Here is an 8,694-nt window from a genome sequence, read left to right as displayed (position 1 = left end):
TTTAAATTTCTTAGTTATCTAAAACAATGCTATTGACTTTCTTTAATTTTTAAATTTTATTTTATTTTGGCATTATGCTATTTAGGAAGATATTTTCTTAATTGTCATGAAAATATGATTATAAATTTCTTGATGTAAAACAATGCCATTGAATTTCTTTTAAATTATTATTTATTAGTCATAAATATTTTTGTTCATTTTCTTTACATTTTTTATTTTATTTTACTTTGGCATTATGGAATTTAAGAAGATATTTTCTTAATCGTCATGAAAATATGATTAGAAATTTCTTGATGTAAAACAATCCTATTGAATTTCTTTTAAATTATTATTTATTAGTCATAAATATTTTTGTTAATTTTCTTTAAATTATTTTATTTTATTTTGGGATTGTGGTGTTTAGGAAGAATTTTTTTATTTGTCATGAAAATATGATTATACATTTCTTAATGTTCTAAAACAGGGGTCTTCAACTAAAACGGCTCGAGGTCCAGTAATGAACCCTGCTCACCAGCCGAGGTCCGGACAATTATATAAAAAACTATTTATGTTTTTTGCGAGACCAGAGTTTCTGCAGTATATTTTAGCTTAAATTCTAGACATTTAAATACCTTTTTAAAGACCTGAACATAAAATAAATAAATAAATAAATAAAAAAATAAATAAAATGTCTGTAAAAAGCATGATTTACAATTCAGATGCAGGTTTCACAAAACAAAAAAGATTTCTTAAATTATAAACTGTACATTCCAGCCTTCAAGAGTCAAAAGTATCAATTCGTATATTATTTTAAACAATTATTGTCAATCAAGTATTATATTAATTAACATATACATATTTTACTGCCTTAATTGTTTAAATTTGTATAACACATGATCTTGTCGATCCATCAGTTCACATTTACAACTCTACGTGTTTGCTGCCTAAAACTAGGACTGATTTTCACATTGGTCTTTTTGACAACAGAAGATTGATACGAGCTGATTAAAAATGGCAGATCATTCTCTTCCAGCAGGAGGCGCTATCAGAATGGTACACAAAGCAGCGCCGCAGCTGACTTTGAAACGTGCAGCGCTCATATTTATTCAATGGATAGCCTTATAAAGTTTCATCGCAATTCTTGCCTTTTAGTCCCCACATTTAAGGCAACCTGAAATCATAATTAAGACTTTCTTAACCCCTAATAATACTGCAGTCATCAATGAAAATGAATTATTTTAAACACAGACTTTCAAAAACAACCCTTAGCCTACACAAAATATGTTCTTTTTATTTTTTCCCCACTGTGTTCGGCGCACAAGAGAAATATTAGGGAAGTAAATTAATATCAGCATATTAAGTATATTCGTCTACCATTGTCTCTGAGAGAATGTGCACGTCAGTTACTGAAAGCGCTGTTTTTACTTTCACTTTAACATATTGCGCAGTTGAATAACAGTGAAAGCTACATCTGTCTGTACGCAATGCGCCGATCTCTGCTCTCCTGACTGCACGGAAGATTGCACCCAAACGCTGACCCTGATGTGCTTGATATAAATTTATTTATTAGAAATTAGCGTTTGGCATTTTTTTATTTAAATATGTCAAAAGCTTTCATGGTCCGCACGGACGCATCTTGCGGTCCGGATCCGGACCACGGTCCGCCAGTTGACGACCCCGGTTCTAAAACAATACTATTGACTTTCTTTTAAATTATTATTCATTAGAAATTAATATTTTTGTTCATTTTCTTCACATTTATATTTTATTTTATTTTATTTTGGCATTATACTATTTAGGAAGAAATTTTCTTAATTGTCATGAAAATATGATTATATTGATTTTTTTTTAAATTATTATTATTTATTAATCCTAAATATTTTAGTTCATTTTCTTTCAATTATTTTATTTTATTTTGCCATTATGTTATTTAGGAAGACATTTTCTTCATTGTCATGAAAATAAATGTCTTAATGTATAATGTAAATTAATATTTTTGTTCATTTTCTTTAATTAATTTTTATTTTATTTTAGCATTTTGGTATTTAGGAAGAAATTTCATGAAAATACGATTATAAATCTCTTGATGATCTAAAACAATGTGATTGTCTTTCTTTTAAATTACTATTTATTTATTGTATTTTGGCATAAAATCATGAATATCAATTTTTGGTCTAAAAAGATTTAGACCAGATCTTAGTCTCTTTAGTTTTTGAGGCAAGCATAAGGTGCTTTTTGAATTGTTCATACTTTTGCTGTTTTCTACTAAATGACTTTATTAATACTTCTCTCTCTTTTGCCTTGTATCTCTCCCTCTCTCGCTCTCCCTTTCAGTCTGTCAGTCTTTTGTTTGTTGTGGTTGCCTGTTCACTGGTTGCCTGTGTTTGTCTTGTTTAGGTATATATCAGCAGGGGATAAGGGTTGGTGTGTTTCAGAACAGATTAGTGCAGTCACAGGTTGTGTCCCTCCTCTCTCTGCTGCACCCTCATACACGAGACTCCTCAAGCGCTAACCAACCAATCAAGCTCTTTTATTCTCTTCTCTGATTGGTGAGTATCTTTAGGACTTTCATTCTGCTCGTGTCTGTAACGTGTGTAACAATCCTGACGATTTAAAGCAGGTTTTCGGAACACATGGCTTTTGTGATTAGTCGAAGTAGCCTTCATCAAAGAAACGATGAAGAACTTTAATGCCAAGAGAAATGACAGGACATGGATATGGCTTCCTTTTTTGTGTTTTTACACCAGATCCTTCAGGAAAAGGGCGCTTAAAGGGTAGATCTCTTTTCGCCCTCTTGCTTGTAGGTTAAGGATGTGGCCGGCCTCACCTCAATCCCAAAATCCTCATGCTTATGATATTTACTCAGCGTTATCTGCAGCTGTAGATGAATGGCATTTTGGGACATTGAGGAATGCTGAAGGTCAGCCACGGTAACCTTAGATCTGAATCAGGCGCACACTTCAGAGCAGGCTACACCTTATCTATATTGTCATAACATGGCTTTAAATGGAGATTAGAATTTTGCGGTGTTATTCCATGCATTTGACTTACTTTTTATCATCCCTTTTTGCTTTACATTTATATTTGAAAGTTTGGCATGTCCTCCATTTCTTTATATTAGAAATCTTATGGAACTATGTTATATTAATGATTATTAAAAGAACAGTATAATATTTTGAAGCAATATAATAATTAAAAACAGTGTGTAAAATATAAAATATATTGGATGCTGTATGAAACACTTGGTTTGCAAATAGACTTTATATTTTATTTTATTTCTCTATCTGTCTGTAACATTTATTTATGTATTTATTTATTTAGTAATGAGAATTGTTTAAAAATGTGCTTAATTGTCATGAAAATATAAATATAAATTTGTTAATGGTTCAAACACAGATTTAATTTACTTAAAGCCATTTATAGCATATTGTAGCATATCTTATTACATTTATTTATTCATATTTGGTAATGTGAATTAGTAATTAGCCATTTATAACATATTGTAACATTATATATTATTACATTTATTTATTTATATTTGGTAATGTGAATTAGTAAAAAGATAAAAAAAATGTTATTTTCTTTAAACATAGTAAAACATATTGTAACATTATATATTATTGTAATGTAAAGAATAATATAACAAACTTTATCGGTCTGTCACATGTATGTATTTATTTATATATTTATTTATATTTATTTGGCAGTAAGAATTGGTAAAGAAAGATACTTAATTGTCAAGAAAATATACATAAAATTTGTTGTTGGTCCAAAAGCAGATTTTATTTTATTTTATTTTCTAAGCAAATTATAACATTGTAACATTATATATTATTATAATATAATATAATAGAAATGATAATATAAGGATCTCTTTCTGTCTGTCACGTTTATTTATTTATTTATTTGGTAACGAGAATTGGTAAAGAAATCTGCATAATTGTCATAAAAATATAAATTTGTTAGTTAAAAAAACTGATTTTATTTTCTTTAAGCAAAATAGAACATATTGTAAAATTATATCTGATTTTAATATAAACATTAATGTAAGTATCTCATATGTCTGTCACAATAATTAAGTAAGTAAATTATTTATTTATTTATTTAGTAATGAGAATTGGTAAAGAAAGGTGCTTGCTTGTTATAAAAATAAAAATATGAATTTGTTAGTGGTCCAAAAACCGCTTTTATTTTCTTTAAGCAAATTAGAACATATTGTAAAGTTCTATATTATTTTTAATATAAAAAATAATCTAAGTATCTCATATGTCTATCACATTAATGAATTAATTAAAGTAATTAATTACTTATTTAGCGATGAGAATTGGTAAAGAAAGGTGCTTGCTTGTGATAAAAATAAAAATATTAAGTTGTTAGTGGTCCAAAAACAGATTTTATTTTCTTTATATTGTAACATTATATATTATTATAATATAAAGAATAATATAAATATCTCTATTCTGTTGGTCACATTTATTTATTTATTTGGTAATGAGAATTAGTGAAAAAGCTGCTTAATTGTCATGAAAATATACATTTGTTAGTGGTCCAAAAACAGGTTTTATTTTGTTTAAGCAAATTATAACATATTGTAACATTGGATATTATTATAATATAAAGAAAAATATAAGGATCTCTATCTCTGCCTGTCAATCTGTGAAAATTGGTGAAGATCTATCTATCTAATGAAAATTGATAAAGAAAGGTGCTTAATTGTCATGAAAAAAATACAGTAAAATGTAAATTTGTTAGTGGTTCAAAAACAGATTTTATTTTATTTAAGCAAATTATAAAATATTGTAACATGATATATTATTATATACATTTTTTGTTTTATTTTTGAGGTAAAATGTTAAACATGACAGTGTTCACTGAAAGATGAAATTTACTTAAACGGGTGATTCTTTCTTTTGTGCCTTCCCCCCTCATATTCCACAAATGAGACTGTTTTTGCCGTTTCTTGCAGACAGTAGTGAAATCAGTAACACTATTTTACTGTGAAGTGTTTTGCTACTTTCAGGCTAGAATAAATTGCTTTGATTAGGTTTGGTTGTGTGAGTAATACCATATGAACAGGGGGCGCATAGATTGAGTTTTGGTTCTTTTTTTCTCCAAACGCTGTCTGGCTCAATCCTGCCTAATAAGTGCAAAGACAGATAAACTATTGTCACCTCGTGGAATGGAGGCGGATAGGACATAAGTAATCCGTATTGATTTTGACATTACAATGTTGTAAGTGATAACTACGTTAACAGGCGCTATAAAACCAAAGCCCTAATTAGGCCGTATTTCATACTAACCATTAGGTAGGCTTTTTAATTCAACGATGATCAATTTTCCTTGCTTTTAGAAACAAATCTAGCACAAAGCCAAAGGGAACAGCATTGTTTTTAACCTTCTCTTAATGAACTTTGTGTGGCTGTTGTTTGCAGACTTCAAGGTCGAATTCGTAGAATGGCTGCAAGCTTTTTGTAAACATGTTTACATGCAGACATGTGTAAATACAGTAAATGTGTTCAGGCTCAAGAGAGGCCATACCGGTTTACTCAGTGTTGTTGTTGTTGTCTGAGCGTTTTTAGCACCTCATGTGCGCATGAGTCTGTTTGTGCAAACGTCTGTGTGGCCAGCCGCTCATGCACCTGCAAAAAACTATAGTTTCACAACCCCATAATGATGCTTCTGCTCACAATGAGCATCTGTTTGTAATCGTGGGCCACAAGCGAACGATCGAAAAAAAGAAGAAAAGAAAGAAATAAAAAAAGCAATGAAAGCAAAAAAGAGAAGAATGCTCGAGCAGCCGTGGTATTAAATATGAATTAATGGAATGAAGCCTAGACGTGGCTGCAACGGCGAGAAAAAAAAAAAAAAACATTAATAAAATTTATGTTACTGGCACGTAGGTACATTTGGACTTAGTATCCTTTAATTAGAAGTGAGATATTAGCATTTCATAGGGATTTACACAGGGAAGACGCTGCCACAGACAGGAGCACTTTCATTCCGCTCTGTTCTGCATGTAATGAGCGGTGTCATTAGTTGATGGAGAGGATTCTGCCCCGACTCTACCTTGAAAGGCACGTCATTTACATACTTCTTAGCAATACGGCCTATAATGGATTCCTCAATGAATAAAATAAAATAGCACTTCTTTAAAATTTCAAGAGTGTACATGTACATGCACAGGCTCTGATTCGTCTGTTGGTGCGGTTTGGCAAAGTCAATCGAGACCAAGTCCTGGTTGCCGAGGAGAGATTGACTGATGTCTGAGAGTTAAGACCTCAGATTTTGCTCCGGGAATGGAGAAGTGCGTCATAAATTCGGAATGAGATCAATAATGTGGCGACATGAAAGTCTTAAAGCTACGGATCAAAAAAAAAGAGGAATGTATGACACAAACTGTGTTTTTGTGATCCGTCGAGTCCGGGTTTGAGGGTTTCTTTGTGGGATGATTTGGGTTGCAGCGCTGTCATTTCTGGTGCAGATGCTTTCGGTAAACGGCAATAGTGAAATGTCATTATTCATGATAATTCGGCTGGAAAGTGGAGGTGTTTTCCTTCCCCTTTCAAATGTAAGTTTATAAGCCCTCAGATGTCATCCCACCCCCATCTCTCTCACATATCTGTCTCTTTTCTTTTTCTTTTTTTCTCCCCATCTCCCGCCCATCGGATCAGGGTGAAGTGATTTAGTATTTTATTGATGAGCTCCAAAGTGGCAAGTGTAGGAAATGCTACCTTTGATCAGAGCGTCTCTCGGAAATGCAACCTGAGGGTGTGAAGTCCGCCAGGTAAGATGCAAGATTCCTCGCAAGCCCCTCCCTCATCACGTTCGAGCGAGACAAAAGCCCTCTCCCCCCCTCGAAAACACATATTTGTTTTGCCTGTTTTCGTTCCGAGTTACACGAGCGCCGATTACAGCTTTTCATTAGCGAAAATTGGGTATTTGTTTTAAACTTTAACCAATCACTTTGATATGCTAATTACGCTGTAATTTAATTTGAGTCCCATAATGATGATGCCGTTATTATGGACATAAATGATGCAGTTAAGCAGAGAGTAATCTCATTTGCATACTGTACATGCCAGTAAATTAAGGCCTTTCCTGCTTGGCTTCAACTTTAATTTTCCACTTCTTTTCACACAGCCTCTCTCCCAGCCCTCCATCTAATAACAGGCCTTTGCGTGTTTGATGTGGAGAGCCGCTGTTACGCTCCGAGTCTAGTCACAATATGTAATACATAAAGGGGGCTCGTTAGCACACTGAGTGTGCCTCTAAGATGCTGCCATTAATAGGAAGAGGTGGGTCTCACTTCAGGCTTTTTTTTTTCACAGATAGTTGCGTTTTTTTTTTTTTTTTTCTTCTTCTTCTTTTCTCCTGGCCGTCTTTTTGTGTTCCACGTTTTGTCACCTCAGAAAAGAAAAGGAAAAAAAACATTAAAGAACTGAAGCACAACGTCGGTTAGCCTTTCTGCAGCGGGCGCCGTTGTTTTGATCATGGAGAAGACTGATTGGTTTAAAGGGCGATTTGTGTGCCGGTGCATGATTCATGGTCACGGGACGAGCAGGGTGCACGTGTTTATTAAATCCCTTTTTACCCTATCACGTTTATGTCGACGGCTCCTTAATGCACTCGCAGTAAATCCTACGGTGTCAGCGTCTTAATTCTCGTAATTGATTTTTCTGTTATATATGTGTATTTTATGTCATGCAAAAAAAGTTTATTTATTTATTTATTTATTTATTTTTGGAAATTGCATGAGTAATTTTACGAAGACTAAGGATATTTGGCTTGTTTTTGGTGATCAATGATAAATAATAAAAAAAATTCTTCTCGTGCAAATACGATTCTTTTTGTGTTTTAAAAAGCATTGGCCAAAAAGTCTCTCTCTCTCTTTCTCCGGGTGGAGGGGATATTTTATGGACTTAATGCTGACAATACAATTGCCCTTCAGCGCGAATGCTTTTCCATTTTGTACCATAAAGAATATTATTTTCCTGCCAGCCAATTTTCTCCGTTAGTCCCTAATTGGCTCCATAAATCTGGTGGCGTGGAGGGTGAGGAATGTTTCGGTGTCGCAGAGTGTAATCCTCACCCTTATTTACCAATTCATTAAGATTCATTGATGCAGGATAGGGTGAGAGGAAATGACAGCATAAATCAGGGTTCCAACATAATGACCCTAATCAGCTGGGAATTGCAGAAAATGGCATGATGAACTATGTCCTTGCGTTAGTGCCCACTGTACGTTGTCATTGCGCTTGCTTTATGGGTGGGACGCATCTCCCTGACACGGACTGTATTTAACGCAAAAAAAGAGTTGTTAAAAAGCCGATTCCATTAAAGCGCTCGTCGGTTTCACGCAAGGTCTTCTGCCGTTTACCCCTAGCATGCCCTTTACCTTTGGTTTAACTGCTTAATGGAAGACGGGGGACTCAACCCTTTCTTCTTAACCCTTTCAGTATTTCAAAATGTTTATGCCTTGACATGCATCTTAGAACGGATGCCGTGTGTCCGCTCATTTTGCAACACGCATCTTGTAGTCAACATTCAGAAAGATATTTCGCTTTTGAGCACGACTCTACAATTTGGCACCGGCACCTCGCAGCTGTGCAATATCCCTTCTCGATATTGGCTAAGTATGCAGGATGGAAACTATACCAAGCGATGTTGTGGTTGATTGTGGTGAAGAATCTTTGTTGTATAAAACTATAGAGAGGC

At 33.5% G+C, this 8,694-nt stretch overlaps 1 protein-coding gene across 1 annotated transcript in view; it reads left to right on the top strand.

Moving 5' to 3' along the window:
• Positions 1–8,694, top strand: part of foxp1b (forkhead box P1b) — a 221,997-nt gene that overhangs the window by 78,617 nt on the left and 134,686 nt on the right. The window lies entirely within an intron of this gene.

This window comes from Garra rufa, chromosome 12 (genome assembly GCF_049309525.1).
Source record: "Garra rufa chromosome 12, GarRuf1.0, whole genome shotgun sequence".
In the NCBI taxonomy this organism is placed as follows: Eukaryota; Metazoa; Chordata; class Actinopteri; order Cypriniformes; family Cyprinidae; genus Garra; species Garra rufa.
The sequence above is the reverse complement of the archived record's forward strand: the minus strand, read 5'-3'. Positions and strand labels throughout refer to the sequence as shown.